The 18,264-nt window shown below is 52.1% G+C and overlaps 1 long non-coding RNA gene across 1 annotated transcript; it reads right to left on the reverse strand.

Moving 5' to 3' along the window:
* Positions 1-5,660: 5,660 nt before the first annotated feature.
* Positions 5,661-7,862, reverse strand: LOC129146524 (uncharacterized). The gene is made up of 3 exons (XR_008553386.1): positions 7,694-7,862; positions 7,104-7,218; positions 5,661-5,788 (listed from the first exon to the last, which is right to left on the reverse strand). It is a non-coding gene; the product is annotated as an uncharacterized LOC129146524 (long non-coding RNA).
* Positions 7,863-18,264: the final 10,402 nt, after the last annotated feature.

Below are 18,264 nucleotides of genomic sequence, written 5' to 3' on the forward strand. Positions count from 1 at the left end.
CCCCCGCCCAATGGCCTAGGGGTTAAATCTCAGTGCTGTCACCACAATGGTCTGAGTTCAAGCCTGGCCAGGGAGCTACCCACATGGTGCAGCAGACCCCTCCTGTCTCACCTGCTGCCCCCCTCAGCAGTGTATCTCGGTAGATCCACCTGTTCTACTCTTTACTCTGTCTCTGATGAATCCTCTCAGCCTCCCACACCTCTGGCCTGCACCCCAGTTCTTCTATAAAAAATAAACGAAAGCTTTAAAAAAAATAAAGTGGATTATCTCCAAAATGTCCAGTTCCCACATGAGTCACTGTGGTTTACACAATCCCTGAAATAGGAGAAATCCTCTTAGCACCATCGATAGAGAAAAGATCTCAGGTGCCTCATTAGCGCAGTAGGTAGCGCGTCAGTCTCATAAAGATCTCAAGAGCTTAGAAAAGGGCCCTTCAGCGTCTCACATACTCCCCATGAAGAAACTTTCCAGCTGTTACTGCTGCGGGGTTTCTCAGGTTGGCCCTTCAGTGATGCAGAGAGGGCCGCTGCTTTAATACACTGAACTGGTTAATAACAACCCATTTTAGAAAACCAAAGACTTGTAGCCAGAGTATGGCAGGCCATGTGGCTCCTGGTCACTCGAGGCTCAGGGAAGCCTGGATTCTATTCAAGGGTTATTGTAAAGTTGCCTCATGAGGCAATTTCCAGGGTCAACCACCCCTTCAAGGCTCTGAATGGCCACATCACCTGCACGACAGGTAGTGACGCCTCGGCCCCCAGACGTGGGCCCAGGCCCAGCACGGGCAGCATCTCAGACCCTGTGAGAAATGCAGAGCCCCAGGCACCACGCAACCCACTGGGTCAGAACCTGCACCCCGGGAGACTGGGACTCGACTCTGCCCTCCTGCTGCTATACCTGGCGTGGGGAGGGGGACGGCAGCCCCAGAAAAGTGTACAATACATTCCCCAGATTATATTCTAGTCCACAGAAATAAAACACACAGATCAACGGAACAGAACTGGGAGCCCAGAAAACCCATCCAGGGGTGATCAGTGCAGCAGGGAGGAGCCGCGAGCAAACACGGGGACGCACTCTCATTCAGGGGCGCCGGGCACCCCCAGGTCACACTCAGGAAGGTCCTGACCCCCATGTTCCTCCAGGACCCGAAATGGCCCGCGCAGACTCCCCACAGCCCGCCCGCCCGGCCCGGGTGACCCGACTCACCGCTCTGCAGGCACCGCCGGCGGGAGACGTCCTCGCCCCCCTCGCTCTGGGGCGGCTCCTGAAGAAACCGGGTCCCGCGGGCAAGGACTTCACCCCACGTCCGGAGAAGCCGGTGCCAAGGCGAGCCCGGCCCCGGGGAGGCAGGAGCCAGTGTTGGGGCGGGGCGGGGCCGCAGGGAGGGTGTAGGGGGGCGCTCCAGGGCGGGAGCAAGCGGGAAAGCCCCGGGGTGCTCACGGGGGCGCCCCCGCCCGTCCTGCTGCGGCTGAAGTTTAGAAAATCAAGCGGACGCGGAGGCGAAGAACCCACGTCTCTGAACATGCTGTGAACCTAGAATTTCCGCAGCCAGTAAAACAGCAGATGGTGTCCACGTGCATCACAGACACGCGGGGGACACGGACCCGGCCACAGAGGGCCCCGAACCCGCCGCCCCCCACAGTGAGAGAAGGGGCCGCCCGCCCCGGCAAAGCCCGCCCTGGCACATCCTGATAATTCCCCGCGACGCCGCATTTCCCCGCCTCACCACCAGGCGGCGCGCGCTCCCCCTCCTGTGCTTTGCCCCTCCCGGGGCTTCTCCTTCCTCGACCCGCTGTTCCGCCACTCTGGGGCGGGCGCTCCTGGTTTTTGCGTCTTCGCCACTTCCGTTCCCGCCTCCGCTCTCGCGTATCAGCGTGCCATGCCGTGACGTCACCACGCAGGGGGCGGGGCAAGGCCGAGGAAGGAGAGGCTCGCGGGGGGAACCAGGGGCGGAGCAGCGGCGCGCACCGCCTGGTGGCGCAGAGGGGCGGTGCGGTGCTGGGGCTCTGGGACAGCGTGAGGCGCAGGAGGTTGGAGCCTTGGCCGAGGGCGGGTCAGCCGGGCAGGGTGGGGGTGGGATGCAGCCCGGAGAGTCGTGGGGGGGCCCGCGCAGAGGGGGAGCAGGAAGCGGGAGTGTGTGACGTCAGAGCCCTGAAGATGGGGAGACAGAGTGATGTAGAGGCAAGAACCCGCTGAAATGGGGGTTCTCGCGCATTCGGGGAAGAGAACAAGGTGGTGTCGCGCTTCTGGACTGAGCTGCCAGCATTTGGGATGTTACACGTGTGTGTGTCTGCATTAAAAGGAGTCGTCATTCAGGTTTTGAGACGTGACCTGAGGAGACGCTTCCACACACACACACACACACACACACACACCTTTATTTGTAAACTTGCTAACCAGCATTTTCTCATACTTACAAATACTGAAAACAATCTCAGTCAAAACCCCAGGAAACAGTGAACTCTGTAGCACTATGTGCGTGAGACCAATGGAGCAACGAGGCACCGTCATTCTGAATAGTTTCACATGACTTGGAAAGACTTGTGATGTAATGTTAGATGAAGGAGGAAAGATATAAAATGGTCGGCATAGCCTTATTCCAGATATACAGATATAACATAATAGGACTGATTTAAATTTTAAATTTCAGACAAAATGGAAATCACGTGTTATGTCTGCATTGAGTGATACACACTTAGGTGATGAGCTGTCATGAAGGGTGAGGGAAATGATAATGACAGCCACATATTCCTGCCTACTTGGGGAGGGAGCTTATGATATAATGTGGCCTTAGGTTTCTTCACCCAGTTAATGGGTGTTCCTTTTTGTAATTCTAAAATTTCACACTTATAGTCTCTGCCCTTACACACGGGTGTTATAGTTCACAGTTCAAAATATTGGAAATTATGTAGAAGAAAGTAAGCTAATTCTTAAAATGATCTATTTTTAAAAGATGGATTTATTTTTGTACACACAAGAACTGGGGTCTAGGCCAGAGGTGCAGGAGGTGAGAGGATTCACCAGAGACAGAGTGGGGATCAGAACAGGTGGATCCACTGAAATCCACTGCTGAGGGGAACAGCAGGGAAACAGGAGAGGTCCACTGTGCCTTGTGGGTCAACTCCCTGGCTGGGGAGCAAACGCAAGGCATGATGGCTGGCAATAGCTTGATAGCGCTGGGACTTTCACTCCTGCACCACTAGGGAGACCCTAAAAGTATTTAACTTTCAAGGAAAAATCACAGCTCACTGTTCCTCATTTTATTTTATTCTAACATTCAAATATTCTACAATGTACACAGCTCCCTTTCAGTTTCAGAACCAGTCAACCAAAGCAATTTTAAAAATTGGTGCAATCATTGGTGCAATTACACCCCCTGCTCCTCGGGAGGTGAAAAGTAACCATAGATTTTGTAAAGAAATCCTTAAAAATTCTGTTGCTGTTACAGAAAAAATTCTAAGGGTGAAAATATGGCCTTCTTGATAGTAAAGCAGAGGTGGGAAGAGCAGCTACATAATATCAGTTAGTGTCAAGGTCACCATATTTTTTGTTGTTGCTGTTTGTTTGTTTTTGTTTACTGAGGGAGGTATCATAAGGACAATTTGTAAATCTTTACTAACCCAATTATGGAAGGTTCCAGCAATCTAGGGTGGGGTCAGAAAAGATGATCAGCCAGAGGTGGGGGCAGAAAGGATTATCAAACTTAGAAGACCAACCCATTCTGACCCAAGGCAATAACTTCCACACTCATTCCATCAAAGAACATCATGAAAGAACACCCCTTCCCCTGGGAAGATGCAGCTTTTGTTCTTTCAGAGCCTATCTGTGTCTATGCAGACGTCTCTCTTCCCTGCTCTCTTTTCCTCAATCACCTTGCCCTGTGCTGATGACAGGGAACATTACTGAATTATTTTTGAGAGGATCCAAGATTCCCCCCATACTGAACCCCATCACCTGAATTCCATTCAATGGGTTTTCAATTTTTAGCTTGAACTCATTTGTCAGTCCAAATGAGCACATTTTACCCTTTGTCAATTTTTACAATATTTATTGTCTTAATTAACAAGCATCATCTAGTTCTAGGTAAAAATGAAAAACAGTGGAAATAATGAGGCACTAATTCAAAGTCCAGATCCTTCCAGCTTTCAAATACAAGAGTCCTGAGGCCTCCCTTGTGGTGCAAAGGGTGAAGCATGTAATCAACAATGGCGCCCCCACGGCCTGAAGGACCAGGCTCACCCGAGCTAGAACCTCACCCCGAGTTGGGGACCAGCAGAGCCAGGGACTGGGACGGGGCCTGGGTGAGCGCGCATTCGCGGTAGCGGCGCAGGTGCAGCCAGGTGTGCTGGGCGGGGCCGGGCGCGCAGGAGGCCACGCCCACCCGGCCACAGGCGCTGGCAGGAGGGTTCACAAATAAACACTGAGATGCAGACAGATGTCTCCTCCTCGCCAAAAATACTGTGACCCTACAGTATCTGCTAGTTATTAAAACAGCAAACAAGGTTGCTTGAATTTCTGGGAAAGATTATTTTTTTAAAATCATTCTTAAAAGTCCCCTTACCTGAAGCTGACATAAAAGCATGAGGAGGGACCACCCTGGTGGGGCAGGGGTTAAGCACCGCACTGTGAAGCCATCCGCTGCCATGGACCAGCGCAGCGGTAGACTGGCAAGGCAGTCCCAGGGATGTGAAACTCGTGCAGGATGGTCAAGGATTCAGCGCATAAATGACAGACACACTTCAAGAGTGAAGATCTGAATGTAATTTGTTCAAATTATTACGCATATTTATACATTTTCAAAAGGCATTAGATCACACAAAATCTATTTTCCCAGCATAACAATGTTTCTTGTTACCTAGGCATAGAACGCAATTTTCTAGCTAATGGTTTACAAGTTGCTAAGCATATGTGTTTACAATACATTTCCTGAAACTGATTTTTACATATATAGAAAAAGTCAGGTAAGAAAATAGTATAATTATAGATAAGTTGCTAAGTTACTGCTTATTCAGAAACAATGACTAACTGGTTAATGGTTAAACTGCTTTGTAGGTAATTCCATCAGGCTTGTTTGTAGGCAACGCTCTAAGCAGCCTTGTTTTCAAGCAAAGGAGGGGATTTTTACTGCGGACTTATTGCCTAGATTGGGCTTACAGCCCTTTAGCCATTTGTCTACTTTGAACGCCACAGATTATTAATATGAAGCCCCTCAGGGACTGCGCCTGTCTTAGGTCGTCAGGAGTCACAGACATGAGGCTGGTCAGTGCCTTCTTTAGTCTGCCCCTGATCTTACCTGTCATTGACTGTCCAGTCCAGCGCACAGGGGACGGGGGTCTTGTTCACTCAGATGTGTCTGAGTGAAAGCCTCCCTCTTTCCAGTAAATTCACTGGTGTTCAGCGGCAGAGGCAGCCACAATCCGCAGCCTCTGGAGCCCCAGTTCCATCCCCAGCCAGGAAGGGCACAGGGCACCACAGACCTCTCCTGTCTCCCCGCTGCTCCCCTCAGCAGTGGATTTCAGTCAATCCACCTGTTCTGTTCCCCGCTCTGTCTCTGGTGAATCCCCTTACCTCCACCCCCGCACCTCTGGCCTGCACCCCAGCTCTTGTATTCATAAGTAAATCAATTTGTAAAAAAATAAATAAATAAATAAAGGCATGACTAAATGTCATTCACCTGCAGATCCTGAAATGGATCCTATTGCAAACATTAAAAAGCAGCTGTTGGGCTTCCCCTGGTGGTGCAGCGGTTGAGCACTGGGCCTCTGCAGGGCTGGTTCATTCTCGGCCGCTGGCAGGGGTCCCACAAAAGAAAAAAAAAAGCAGCTGTTATTCAAAATACATTCTGAGAAAAATGAAGGCTCTCGGCTCCACATATAATATTTCTCTTTGCACGTCATGGTGCATTTCAATACACTGTGGCCCAGACTTTGACATCCCTGAGTCTGTTCTGTGGTTGGTGGTTAGGGCTTGGAGTCAGGCCAAGCTGCAGAGACTGGGGGAGGGGTACTCCCCTGTTATCAGCAGTGATGAATGAATGAGTCAAAAGAAAAAAAGAACACACCCCTGCCAAACTGCAATCACAAGCATGTCTCCAGTGGAGTTTCCTACCTTGGAAGAATTGATGGAGGACAAGAGTGAAAAACCTGGAGGGGGGTGCCCCGAAACCAGAACCTGACTCACACAAGGAGGTGGGGGTAGATGGAACTAACACAACCATTAACCCAGTGTAGAAATCAAGGCCCTCGGGTGCAGAGCCTTGTCACAAGGCCTAAGGCCCAAGCAAGATCAGATGGTCTAGGGAGGGGCGCACAGGCCTTAGGCTAAAGACCGGGAGATTGGGTCCCTCCTGGAACCCGTGGCCCCTTTCTACTTTTGCCAAGTTATCCAACATCAGCAACAAACAGGCCTCTCCACAAAGAAGTGACGCCTTCCAAAGAAAAAAGGACTATACCCGTGCAGTCTCTGCCCTGGCGAGGGGCAGCCGACCCTCTGTGAATCTGTGACTGTGCAGGTGCTTCTTTTCACCAACTCTCTCTCCCTCCACAGGGCAGCAGCACCTGCCTGCCCATGCCTCTGGCCTGCCCCATTGGTACTGGATGGCAGTCTCAGTTTCCCTCTGTGGTGATGCAGCAGGTGGAGCGCCACCCAGTGAAGCTGTCTGCAGCCTCTGCAGCACGGGTTCGATTCCTGGCTGGCCACGGAGAAACCAACATGGCGTGGCAGACCTCTCCTGTCTTGCCCGCTGCTCCCCTCAGCAGTGTCCTCCGTCTGTCTGCCTGTTCTGCTCCCCACTGTCTCTAGTGAATTGTCTCACACTCCAGCGCCTCTGACCTGTACCCCAGTTCTTGTATAAATAAATGAAATCTAAGAAGCAAAAAAAAAAAAGGAAACCGAGTGGAAAGTGGTTGAATTTGTGGACAAACCTGAGGGCAGCAGACTCATGTCTGACAAACCCCGTCCTGCTCTGGGCAGGGGGAAGGGGCTTTATGCAAAGGGGAAAGAGGGGAAGAGGGAGGGTCTGCAAAGGGGAGGGGAAATGGTGGGCCCAGATGGGCGAGCTCCAGGCTGCTTTCCTCAGCTCCGGGGAAGGGGAGAAGACACACCTGTCACATGAGTGGGGAACTGCCAGAGTTGGGGGAGACCAACTTGTGCATTCCTCCCTGAGGGATCCGTCACTTGCAGCTGCATCAGATGTGCCCCAGCAGCTCAGACCAAATTCTGAGTAAATAAACATTTACAATAAATACTTCATTAGCTACAGGCTTCCTCCTTTATTTTTTTAGATTTATTTCTTTATGCTTACAAGAGCTGGGGTGCAGGCCAGAGGTGCAGTGGGGTGAGAGGAGTCACCAGAGACAGAGTGGGGAGCAGAACTGTTCCAGGGAAGCCCTGATACAAAACGGGTTGCCTGGCTGTGGGTCCTCACCCGTGCGCTTAAAAGGGACTTATTAATACTCCACAGCAGGCAAACACAAAAGGTTAATAAAAGGTTTATTTACAAGGGAAGGGGAAATGAGGAAATGTACAACTCAGGGAGAAAAGTGGGAGATAAAGTCTTAAATGCAACGGACCGATCCACCGACCTGGAATCCCAAATGGTACTCTGAGAGCTGGCCACAAGACAGGGGATGTGAAGCCAGGAGGCCAGTGAGAGAGAGACCCCAAGACCCACGTGTTTGGTTTTTATACCAACCCTGGCTGCTTGACTCCAAGCTCTGGTCCCAGCAACCTTCCCTTTGGTGGTGACAGGATTTCTCATTCCCGATGTCTTGATGGCTTTGGTTTGGAGTGCGGAGGGGAACGTCAGCCCCAGAATAGTGTACAATGCATTCCCCAGATTATATTCTAGTCCACAGAATAAAACACACAGATCAACGGAACAGAACGGGGAGCCCAGAAAACCCAGCCGGGGGTGATCAGTGCAGCAGGGAGGAGCCGCGAGCAAACACGGGGACGCGCTCTCATTCGGGGGCGCCGGGCACCCCCAGGTCACACTCAGGAAGGTCCTGACCCCCATGTTCCTCCAGGACCCGAAATGGCCCGCGCAGACTCCCCACAGCCCGCCCGCCCGGCCCGGGGCCCCCGACTCACCGCTCTGCAGGCACCCCGGCGGGAGACGTACTCGCCCCCCCTCGCTCTGGGGCGGCTCCTGAAGAAACCGGGTCCCGCGGGCAAGGACTTCACCCCACGTCCGGAGAAGCCGGTGCCAAGGCGAGCCCGGCCCCGGGGAGGCAGGAGCCAGTGTTGGGGCGGGGCGGGGCAGGGGCGGGGTTGCGGGGGCAGGGGTGTAGGGGGCCCCTCCAGGCCCGGGGGCAAGCGGGTCGCCCCGGGGTGCTCATGGGGCGCCCCCGCCCGTCCTGCTGCGGCTGAAGTTTAGAAAATCAAGCGGACGCGGAGGCGAAGAGCCCACGTCTCTGAACACGCTGTGAACCTGGAATTTCCGCAGCCAGTAAACCAGCAGATCGTGTCCACGTGCATCACAGACACGCGGGGGACACGGACCCGGCCACAGAGGGCCCCGAACCCGCCGGCCCCACAGTGAGAGAAGGGGCGGCCCGCCCCGGCGCCGCCCGCCCCGCCGCCGCCCACCCCGGCGTCTCCTCATGATTCCCGCGACGCCGCATTTCCCCGCCTCACCACCAGGCGGCGCGCGCTCCCCCTCCTGTGCTTTGCCCCGCCCCGGGGCTTCTCCTTCCTGCACCAGCGGGCCTGCTCCGCCGGGGCGGGCGCTCCTGGCTTGCGTATCACGGCCACTTCCGCTCCCGCCAATGCACTGTGGCGTCAGCACGCAGTGCCGTGACGTCACCACGCAGGGGGCGGGGCAAAGACGAGGAAGGAGAGGCTCGCGGGGGAAACCAGGGACAGAGCAGCGGCGCTCGCCGACTGGTGGCGGGGAGGGGCGGTGCAGCCGAGGCGGGACAGGGGCGAAGGAGGCGCTGGGGCTGCTGGAGTTGCAGGGGGTTCGGAGCCGAGGCTGAGGGCAGGTCAGCCGGGCGGGGGAGGGTGAGACGCAGCCCCCGGAGAGTCGTGGTGGGGCCCGCGCAGAGGGGGAGCAGGAAGCGGGAGTGTGTGACGTCAGAGCCCTGAAGATGGGGAGACAGAATGACGTGGAGGCAAGAACCCGCTGAAATAGGGGTTCTCGCGCATTCGGGGAAGAGAACAAGGTGGTGTCGCGCTTCTGGACTGAGCTGCCAGCATTTGGGATGTTACACGTGTGTGTGTCTGCATTAAAAGGAGTCGTCATTCAGGTTTTGAGACGTGACCTGAGGAGACGCTTCCACACACACACACACACACACACACACCTTTATTTGTAAACTTGCTAACCAGCATTTTCTCATACTTACAAATACTGAAAACAATCTCAGTCAAAACCCCAGGAAACAGTGAACTCTGTAGCACTATGTGCGTGAGACCAATGGAGCAACGAGGCACCGTCATTCTGAATAGTTTCACATGACTTGGAAAGACTTGTGATGTAATGTTAGATGAAGGAGGAAAGATATAAAATGGTCGGCATAGCCTTATTCCAGATATACAGATATAACATAATAGGACTGATTTAAATTTTAAATTTCAGACAAAATGGAAATCACGTGTTATGTCTGCATTGAGTGATACACACTTAGGTGATGAGCTGTCATGAAGGGCGAGGGAAATGATGATAATGACAGCCACATATTCCTGCCTACTTGGGGAGGGAGCTTATGATATAATGTGGCCTTAGGTTTCTTCACCCAGTTAATGGGTGTTCCTTTTCGTAATTCTAAAATTTCACACTTATAGTCTCTGCCCTTACACACGGGTGTTATAGTTCACAGTTCAAAATATTGGAAATTATGTGGAAGAAAGTAAGTTAATTCTTAAAATGATCTATTTTAAAAAGATTGATTTATTTTTGTACACACAAGAACTGGGGTCTAGGCCAGAGGTGCAGGAGGTGAGAGTGTTATAGGACAGGGAGAGGGGCACCCCAGACCCCCACAAACCTGCCTATTCTAAATGGGTTTTGCCATCCGCCACATCAACACAAAACATATGACGCTTTAATGGGAAGGAACTTTAATAAAAACTAGGAAACAATACAGGTAAGGCAAAGAGTCTAGTTTCTAAATGAAGCACCCAAAGTTACCCATCCCCTCGTGGGTAAAACTCCATCCATATGGGGTCGGCCCAGAGCAAGGCCCCAAAGCCTGCCACAAGTCTAAAACATCTTCCAGTGGGGACCCACAGAAAAGGGTCACAAACAACCGGACAAGCCCGGAAGGAAAAGAGCAAAATCAACATCCAGATAAAAGCTGCCATTGTCACCTCCCCACGGGTCTCACCCACATCTGTGTCACCCAGTCCACAACCCAAAAGACAAGCGCAGATTCTTCACATGTCTCTAGGCTCCATGTGCCTCCTCCAGGTCTCCTTGCTCCATCCTGCTTCCTTCCTCAGTCTCTTCTGCAGCTTCTTTTCTTCCTGCTCAGCTCCACCCTCCCTTGGGTGGGGCAGGGAACCTCCCCCTTTCCTGGGGACCACCCTGTTGGCGCCAAATCTGTTATAGGACAGGGAGAGGGGCACCCCAGACCCCTACAAACCTGCCTATTCTAAATGGGTTTTGCCATCCGCCGCATCAACACAAAACATATGACGCTTTAATGGGAAGGAACTTTAATAAAAACTAGGAAACAATACAGGTAAGGCAAAGAGTCTAGTTTCTAAATGAAGCACCCAAAGTTACCCATCCCCTCGTGGGTAAAACTCCATCCATATGGGGTCGGCCCAGAGCAAGGCCCCAAAGCCTGCCACAAGTCTAAAACATCTTCCAGTGGGGACCCACAGAAAAGGGTCACAAACAACCGGACAAGCCCGGAAGGAAAAGAGCAAAATCAACATCCAGATAAAAGCTGCCATTGTCACCTCCCCACGGGTCTCACCCACATCTGTGTCACCCAGTCCACAACCCAAAAGACAAGCGCAGATTCTTCACATGTCTCTAGGCTCCATGTGCCTCCTCCAGGTCTCCTTGCTCCATCCTGCTTCCTTCCTCAGTCTCTTCTGCAGCTTCTTTTCTTCCTGCTCAGCTCCACCCTCCCTTGGGTGGGGCAGGGAACCTCCCCCTTTCCTGGGGACCACCCTGTTGCAAGAGGACTCACCAGAGACAGAGTGGGGATCAGAACAGGTGGATCCACTGAAACCCACTGCTGAGAGGAGCAGCGGAGAAACAGGAAAGGTCCGCTGTGCCTTGTGGGTCAACTCCCTGGCTGGGGAGCAAACTCAGGCCACAGTGGCTGTAAATAGCTTATAGCGCTGAGACTTTACCTCCTGTACCACTAGACTCTAAAAGTACTTATCTTTTAAGGAAAAATCACAGCTCACTGTTACTCATTTTATTTTATTCTAATGTTCAAATATTCCACAATGTACACAGCTCCCTTTCAGTTTAGAGCCAGTCAACCAAAGCAATTTTAAAAATTGGTGCAATCATTGGTGCAATTACCCCCCTGCTCCTCCGCAGGTGAAAAGTAACCATAGATTTTGTAAAGAAAGCCTTAAAAATTCTGTTGCTGTTACAGAAAAATTTCTAAGGGTGAAAATATGACCTTCCTGATAGTAAAGCAGGGTTGGGAAGAGCAGCTGCATATCAGTAGTGTCTAGGTCACCTTGTTTTTTTGTTTGTTTGTTTGTTTTGTTTTGTTTTGTTTACTGAGGGAGATATGACAAGGACAATTTATAAATCTTTACTAACCCAACTATGAAAGTTTCCAGCAATCTAGGGTGGGGTCAGAAAAGATGATCAGCCAGAGGTGGGGGCAGATAGGATTATCAAACTTAGAAGACCAATGCATTCTGACCCAAGGCGATAATTTCCACACTCATTCCATCAAAGAACATCATGAAAGAACACCCCTTCCCCTGGCAAGATGCAGCTTCTGTTCTTTCAGAGTCTATCTGTGTCTATGCAGACGTCTCTCTTTCCTGCTCTTTTCCTCAATCACCTTGCCCTGTGCTGATGACAGGGAACATTACTGAATTATTTGTGAGAGGATCCAAGAATCTCCCCATACTGAACCCCATCACCTGAATTCCATTCAATGAGTTTTCAATTTTTAGCTTGAACTCATTTGTCAGTCCAAATGAGCACATTTTACCCTCTTTCAATTTTTACAATATTTATTGTTTTAATCAACAAGCTTCATATAGTTATAGCTAAAAATAAAAAAAAACAGTGAAAATGGTGCAAGGGGTTAAGCATGCAAGGAACATGAAAAGCTCACAAGCGAGATAAATACACAGGCTAAGAGTGAAACTAAGAGTATGTGAAGGTGCCTGCGAGCGCCGTGAGTGAAGGTGGCTGCGGCCACATCCTGAGTGTCGACGATGATGAAAACAGCTGGTGCTGAGCCTCACCCTGACGAGGATGTGTGGGACAAGCGGATTCGTGACGCAGTCTCGGAGCAGCCCCAAACCTGGCTCTGAGCGAAGGACTTGCCGGAGGCTCCTCTTCCGAGTCCAGCTCGCTGCCCCCCTCTGCGCTCAGACTGCTCTGCAGCCAGAACCTCCTCACTCCACTTTGGCACACCACGAACCGAGCCTCACGCCCCGGTTCTTCCTCCCACAACCCGGCGGCCTGCTCCCTGGCAGGCCTGCTCCCTGGCTGCAGACCGGCTCAACATCCTGGGGACCATCCGGACTCTGGGCCCTGGAGCCTAGAGACTTCCACGGCCGGAGGATTTCCCCTGCGTGGAAAGCCCGGCTAACACACGCCGCGGCTCCTGTCTTCAGCCGGAGCTACTCTGGGAACTTGGGTTGCCTTGCCTGTGAGAACGTGTGTGTGTGACCAATACAGTAATAAAATTCTCTTTGAGAGCCAGCTGCCGACTGAAGCCAATTAATCACGCTCGCGGTAAGTCTCAGCACTATCGAGCTACCGGCAGCCACTGTGGTGCGCGTTCCACCCCCAGCCTGGGAGCTGCCCACATGGTGCCGCAGACCTCCCCTGTCTCGCCCGCTGCTCCCCTCAGAAGAGCATCTCTGCATCTCTGGCCTACAACCCCCGTCTTGTGTGCATAAATAAATAAAAAATTTTACAAAATAAACAAGTCCAAGAGGCCTGAAAGTTGTGCATAACTATGGGAAGAAAAAGACAAAATTTTGGATGGAGCCATGACATTCCATAAAACAAAATTTGAAATAACTGATAAAACCTTCCTGTGATTAGTTCATTGCCTTTGCAAAAAGAAATAGAGAACACAAGAGAATGGAAATCCTGTATTCCAAGCCAACCTGTCACAGATAGATATAAATCCAGTGTCCTGCCAGACAGAACACTTGCATTTCTGTCTCATCCTAGAAATGAAAACCTGATTATTTCAGCAGAGGTTCTGTCATTGACAGGAAAGATGGTGTATCAAAATTTTTATATTCATTCTTTTGTGGTAGTTCAACAGGGGTTTTATTTCTGACTAAACTTGTAAACCGTGCAAGGTCAGAAGTTTCATAAATGGAAAGGGTGCTAAGGCTCAAGAAAAGGAAGAAGAAGAAAAAACTGGGAATAGCAAGAGGCACTCAAGGAACCCAAGAACGCCAACAATATTTCACTCCCATTGGGCTAAAAAGGTGCCCTTGAAATGAATTTCGTCCACTGTCAATGGAAGGAAGCCACTGACACAGAGCAGACGGCTGTTGCCGTGTCTATCCGTGGCCTTTATTGTTTGGGACAGGGTGACTTTCGAGGTAGCAACGATGGCAACAGATGTTCTGGTCTCAGCCCATTGGAGCAATGTTGAAGTGGAGCTGCACGCAGGCCCCACCAAATGGACATCCTCACTGACATTTCCACCCCAGACATGGGGACACTCGAGCCTTCCCATTCATCTTACAGTTTTCACACTGTCACCATCTCCGGAGGACACGTGGGCTACTTACCTGTATCTCACCTTGAATTTCCACACCGACGTGATGCAGCGGGACCATGGGGAGGGCGTCGCCACCAGGAGTCCCGTCCCCTCCCGTCCAGGCTCCCGAAAGACTTGGAGTGAAGTCCGGCCTGGGCCTGCGGGGTCAGGGGTGGAGGGTTAAGGGGGGCGCAGGGCGGGCAGGGGTGGGGGCAGGAACCCGGTCCTGCGGGACCCAGCGGGGTGGCACCCTCTGCGCTTCCATCTGGGCAGGAGGGGAGCCCAGAGGGAGGGGAGAGTGAGGAGCATCTCCTGTGGGCTGCCGATGGCAGAGTGGGGGGCACCGGCCGGGAGGACCCGGGGAGGGAGGGCTGGGTGTGGAAAAGCGCCCGGCGCTGGCAGGTGGCGTTGTGGGCACGGAGGAGCGCAGAGGTCCGGGTTCACTCCTGAGCAGCCCGCTGGGTCAGAACCCGCACCGTGAGGGGGCCCAGGAGACCCACGGGCGCGCGAGGGTCTGATCCCTGCTGTGCTCCGAGCGGAGACTCAATGGAACGGGGTAAAAACGCACCGCGGTGCCCCCCGGAGCTCGCCCTGCAGCCGCGTCCACCACCCCTGGGTCCCGCTGGAGCCGGTCGCCGCCCGGGACGGAGGCTGCACAGACTCCCTGACCCCTGCACCCTCCCCGCGACCACCGCCCCCTCCCCTCAGTGCCCAGGAGGGGTGAGCGCCCGCCTGGCAGCGTCGCTCCAGGCATCGCGGCCCCTGACAGCCCAGAGAGGCGGGCGGGGCTGCCCCGCACCCCCCAGCAGGGCCAGGGCCGCGCCCCGCCTGCACCGAGTAAGGAGGGAGGGGAGCCGGCAGGCCGGAGCAGCCGAGTCCCCCCGAAGCCGACCGCAGGAGCGCAGGGGCAGAGCGAGCCTGGAGCGCGGCCTGCGCCTGGCGCCGCCGGGCTCTGGCATTGTCCACAGGCTTGGCTCTTTGATCAGTTTTCTATTTAATTATTTTTCTATTGCACAGATTGGGAAACAAGGTAACTAAATGGCCTCCGGGCCGGCCTGCGGCGATGGGAACTCATGTCAGACGCCAAAGCCCAGGGAAAGTCTCTTACTCGGCTGCAGCTTGGCAGCAGCACATTGTAGCTACATGGGGTGCATCACCTCTCCCCACTCGCCCATCTGTCCTCCGTCCCCCGTTCCTCTGCACGGCCTGGCGCTAGTCCCTGGTACACGGACAGGAGCCAGGGCTCTGCTGGAGAGGTGAAAAGAAAAGAATATTGACACCTATTTTGTATCAGTATGTATCAGCTATGAATTCATTTGATTTTCTGTCATTAGATACCAGGATGGCGTCTGAAGAGGCAGAGATGCAGAAAATCCACCCTTGCCTTTCAGGAGATCCTTGACTTAGGTGGTAAGTCATTGAACTCTTGTTTTTGAAACAAATTGAGCATCATCATAGATATACATTTTTATATATATTTCTATATCATTTTATAATTAACATACTAAATACTGTATACACTTAATTTCACATGTTTAGATAAAAATGTAAGTGGAGGTTCCCATGGAGGGCAGCCTGGAACCCTTCACCCCTGTATCCCTGAACCCCTGTGCCCTGCTCTCCCTCTTCTTGCTTCAGAGCTCTGTCAACTCTCTCCAGGGAGACCCTCCCTGACAACTTCCTACATAATAGTACCTGTCCCTTCCGTCATTTTCTAGCCATTATCTTGCCTTATTTTTCTAATATTTTTCTCACTGTATTGTAATTATGTTATTTTTTTAATGGCTTACTCTTTTGTCTCCTGCACCAGAAAATAAGCTTCAAGAGGGCCAGGGTGGAGTCCTCAACGCTGGTGACTGGGAGAGGAAAGTCATGAAGCAAAAAGGGCTGGGGCTGGAGGGAGGAAGCCTCGAGCATCCTGCAACTCCCTGGAGCTGGGGTGGGGGTACCACGAAGATGAGGGACTGTCTGTCCTTCCGTCTACATACTCGCAATCCTCAGAGCCAGAGTCACACAGTCCTTTGCTCTATCTCTGTATTCTGCAGTCTCTTCCTCTGCGCTCTGACTTTTAGTAAGAGACAGCGTGCTCAGTCCCCACACCCATAGGAAGCAAAGGCAAAGGCCCAATACACAAGGCCTTCAGCAAGCAGAGTTGCGATTCAGAGAAGGAAGCCACTGTCCGTGCCTCTCAGCACCTCCTCACTATGGCATTTGTAGGGTTGTAGATGGTGTTCTGGGCCAGGAGCCAGAAGACTGATCTCCATGTCTGCATTTGCCTTGGAAGTAAACAGTGAACAGGATGGTTGAACAGCCCCTTCCCAACTGTGTGATGCCCTTCCCATGGGCACGAGACAGGCACCCTAGGAGTTGACCTCTCTTACCAGAATGTGTCCTGATGAAGAGCAAGCTTGCAAAGATATAAGAAAAACATTCTGAGGTGCCTCCATGGGGGTAGAGGTCATTTGTATGTAATTAGTGAGTCCCAGATGCATGGAGGAAGGGAACCAGGCACAGACCCTCGAAGAGCAAGCATGGCCAGGCAGGTGAACAGCTGAGTGTGTAGATGGGCTCCTTGTCCTGAGAACCCCCCAGCCTAACCCCCACAGCCTCACCCCACACCCCTCACTGAAGCTGGGCCTGCCAGCTGCACCTGGGTCTCTGCAGCACTGCTCATGAGAAGAAACAGCGCTTGGCAATCCTGCATTATTTGATAACCTCAAGGTTGGGCTAAACCCTACTTTGTTCTGTGCTTTAGATGGTAAGCCCCATTCTGAAACGCCATTGCTAGCCAGCTGCTTCTCACTTCCCATACGGCCTTCGGTGGTTCCCTTCTCTTCTTGAGCCTCAGTTTCCTCATGGGTAAAATGGAGAAGATAAAATTGTCAGCCTAAGACATGGGAGCAAAGACATCAAAGAAATATATCTGTGGAAATCTATCACCAATCTATGATTTACCTGCAAGCATAACTCCTTTGCAACAATTTTCACAGCAGCCAAGAGGTCAGTGCTTACATAGGAAGATGAGTTGATCTGGCCTGAAATGAAAACTTTTACCTTAGATCTATTTCTTATAGCTTTTCAGAGGTCAGAGAGGATGGTCAAAAGGACATTCACAAAAACCCCACAATACCTGAATTTGGGGCATGAGGAGATAAAGATTTGGAATAAATGTAGATGAGCTCAGGAGTCAAAGCAGATAGGGGTGGGTGTGCATGTTGGGGTGCAGGCAGAGGGGCATCCTGTAAGCTGCTAGTGAGGTGCTAGGACCCCAGGGTTTAGGGTGGGCCCTCGGGAAGACATGCTGTCCTGAAAAGCTCTTGCTTTCCAAAATATTAAAATAAATAAATAAATAAAAATAGAACTGTAATAGGAATTGCTGTTCAAGTTTTCAAAATGTCACCTCTGGGCACACACGCAACATTTCTGCCATGAGAAAACCAGGCTTCCTTGCCAAGAATGTCTGCTGGACTGTCCCTGCTTCTCTCCTAGGGTACAGGAGCTCCTTCAGGGGGAAGAAGGAAGGAGAAAGTGATTCCTCCTCCCCTAGGGCCTCTTCTCTCTGCCACGAAGAAACACAGTGATTTTGTTTTCAGAGATAGCCCATGGGGTGAGCTTCCGGGCAGCCCTTGTCCTGAATGGATGCCTGCAGTGGTAGTGAGAGAAGAGACCTCTCACTGTGTCCATGAGTGGCAGGCTGGGCAGCATCTCAGTGGAGTTAGTGAACGACTGACCGCAAGGGCAAGTGTAGCAGTGAACAAGGGGCCTGCAGGCAAGTGAGGGCTGGGGACTGCCTGGAGGAAGAGTCAAAGACAGAGGGCATCATGCCTGTCTTCAGCACACCAATAATGATAAGAAAAAATGTAAAAAAGAAGAGAAAACAGATTTGTAACAGTCAAGAAAAAATAGTACAGTCACTACAGCGACTGGACCAGGAATTTCAAGCAACAGGTCAACCTGGAGGAACCAGCCCCAGCCTGAGATGCTGTGGGACAGACTGCTGTGGAGAGAAATGAAAACCTCTCAAGTTCAGGGCTGATAGTCGTGAGAAGAGGCCCAGGATGTGCTTTTGTTGTGGCCCATCGAGTGAAGCCCTCTCTCTCCTTCAGCCTCACAGCCCTGTTTGTCCTAAGCAGTGTGGCCCACAAGCCAGAGTGGTGAGTGTGGGCTCTGGGACTAGCAGTGTGGGGCTTGCTCAGGGGTGACTGGTTCCAAGGAAGAGCCTGGGCCTGTCACAGCCACCCCTGGCGGAAGCCTGCTCTCCCCTCCCCCACAGTCCCTGTAGTCGGCTGTGATAAGCAGACGAACAGATGCACAGGGGCTCTCAAACACAGAACAAGTAGTGAATCAAAAATCACTAAAAAAAAAAAAATCAAGTTAC

The sequence above is a fragment of the Talpa occidentalis genome, unplaced genomic scaffold (assembly GCF_014898055.3).
Source record: "Talpa occidentalis isolate TD23 unplaced genomic scaffold, MPIMG_talOcc4v2.1 talOcc4.3, whole genome shotgun sequence".
NCBI lineage: Eukaryota > Metazoa > Chordata > Mammalia > Eulipotyphla > Talpidae > Talpa > Talpa occidentalis.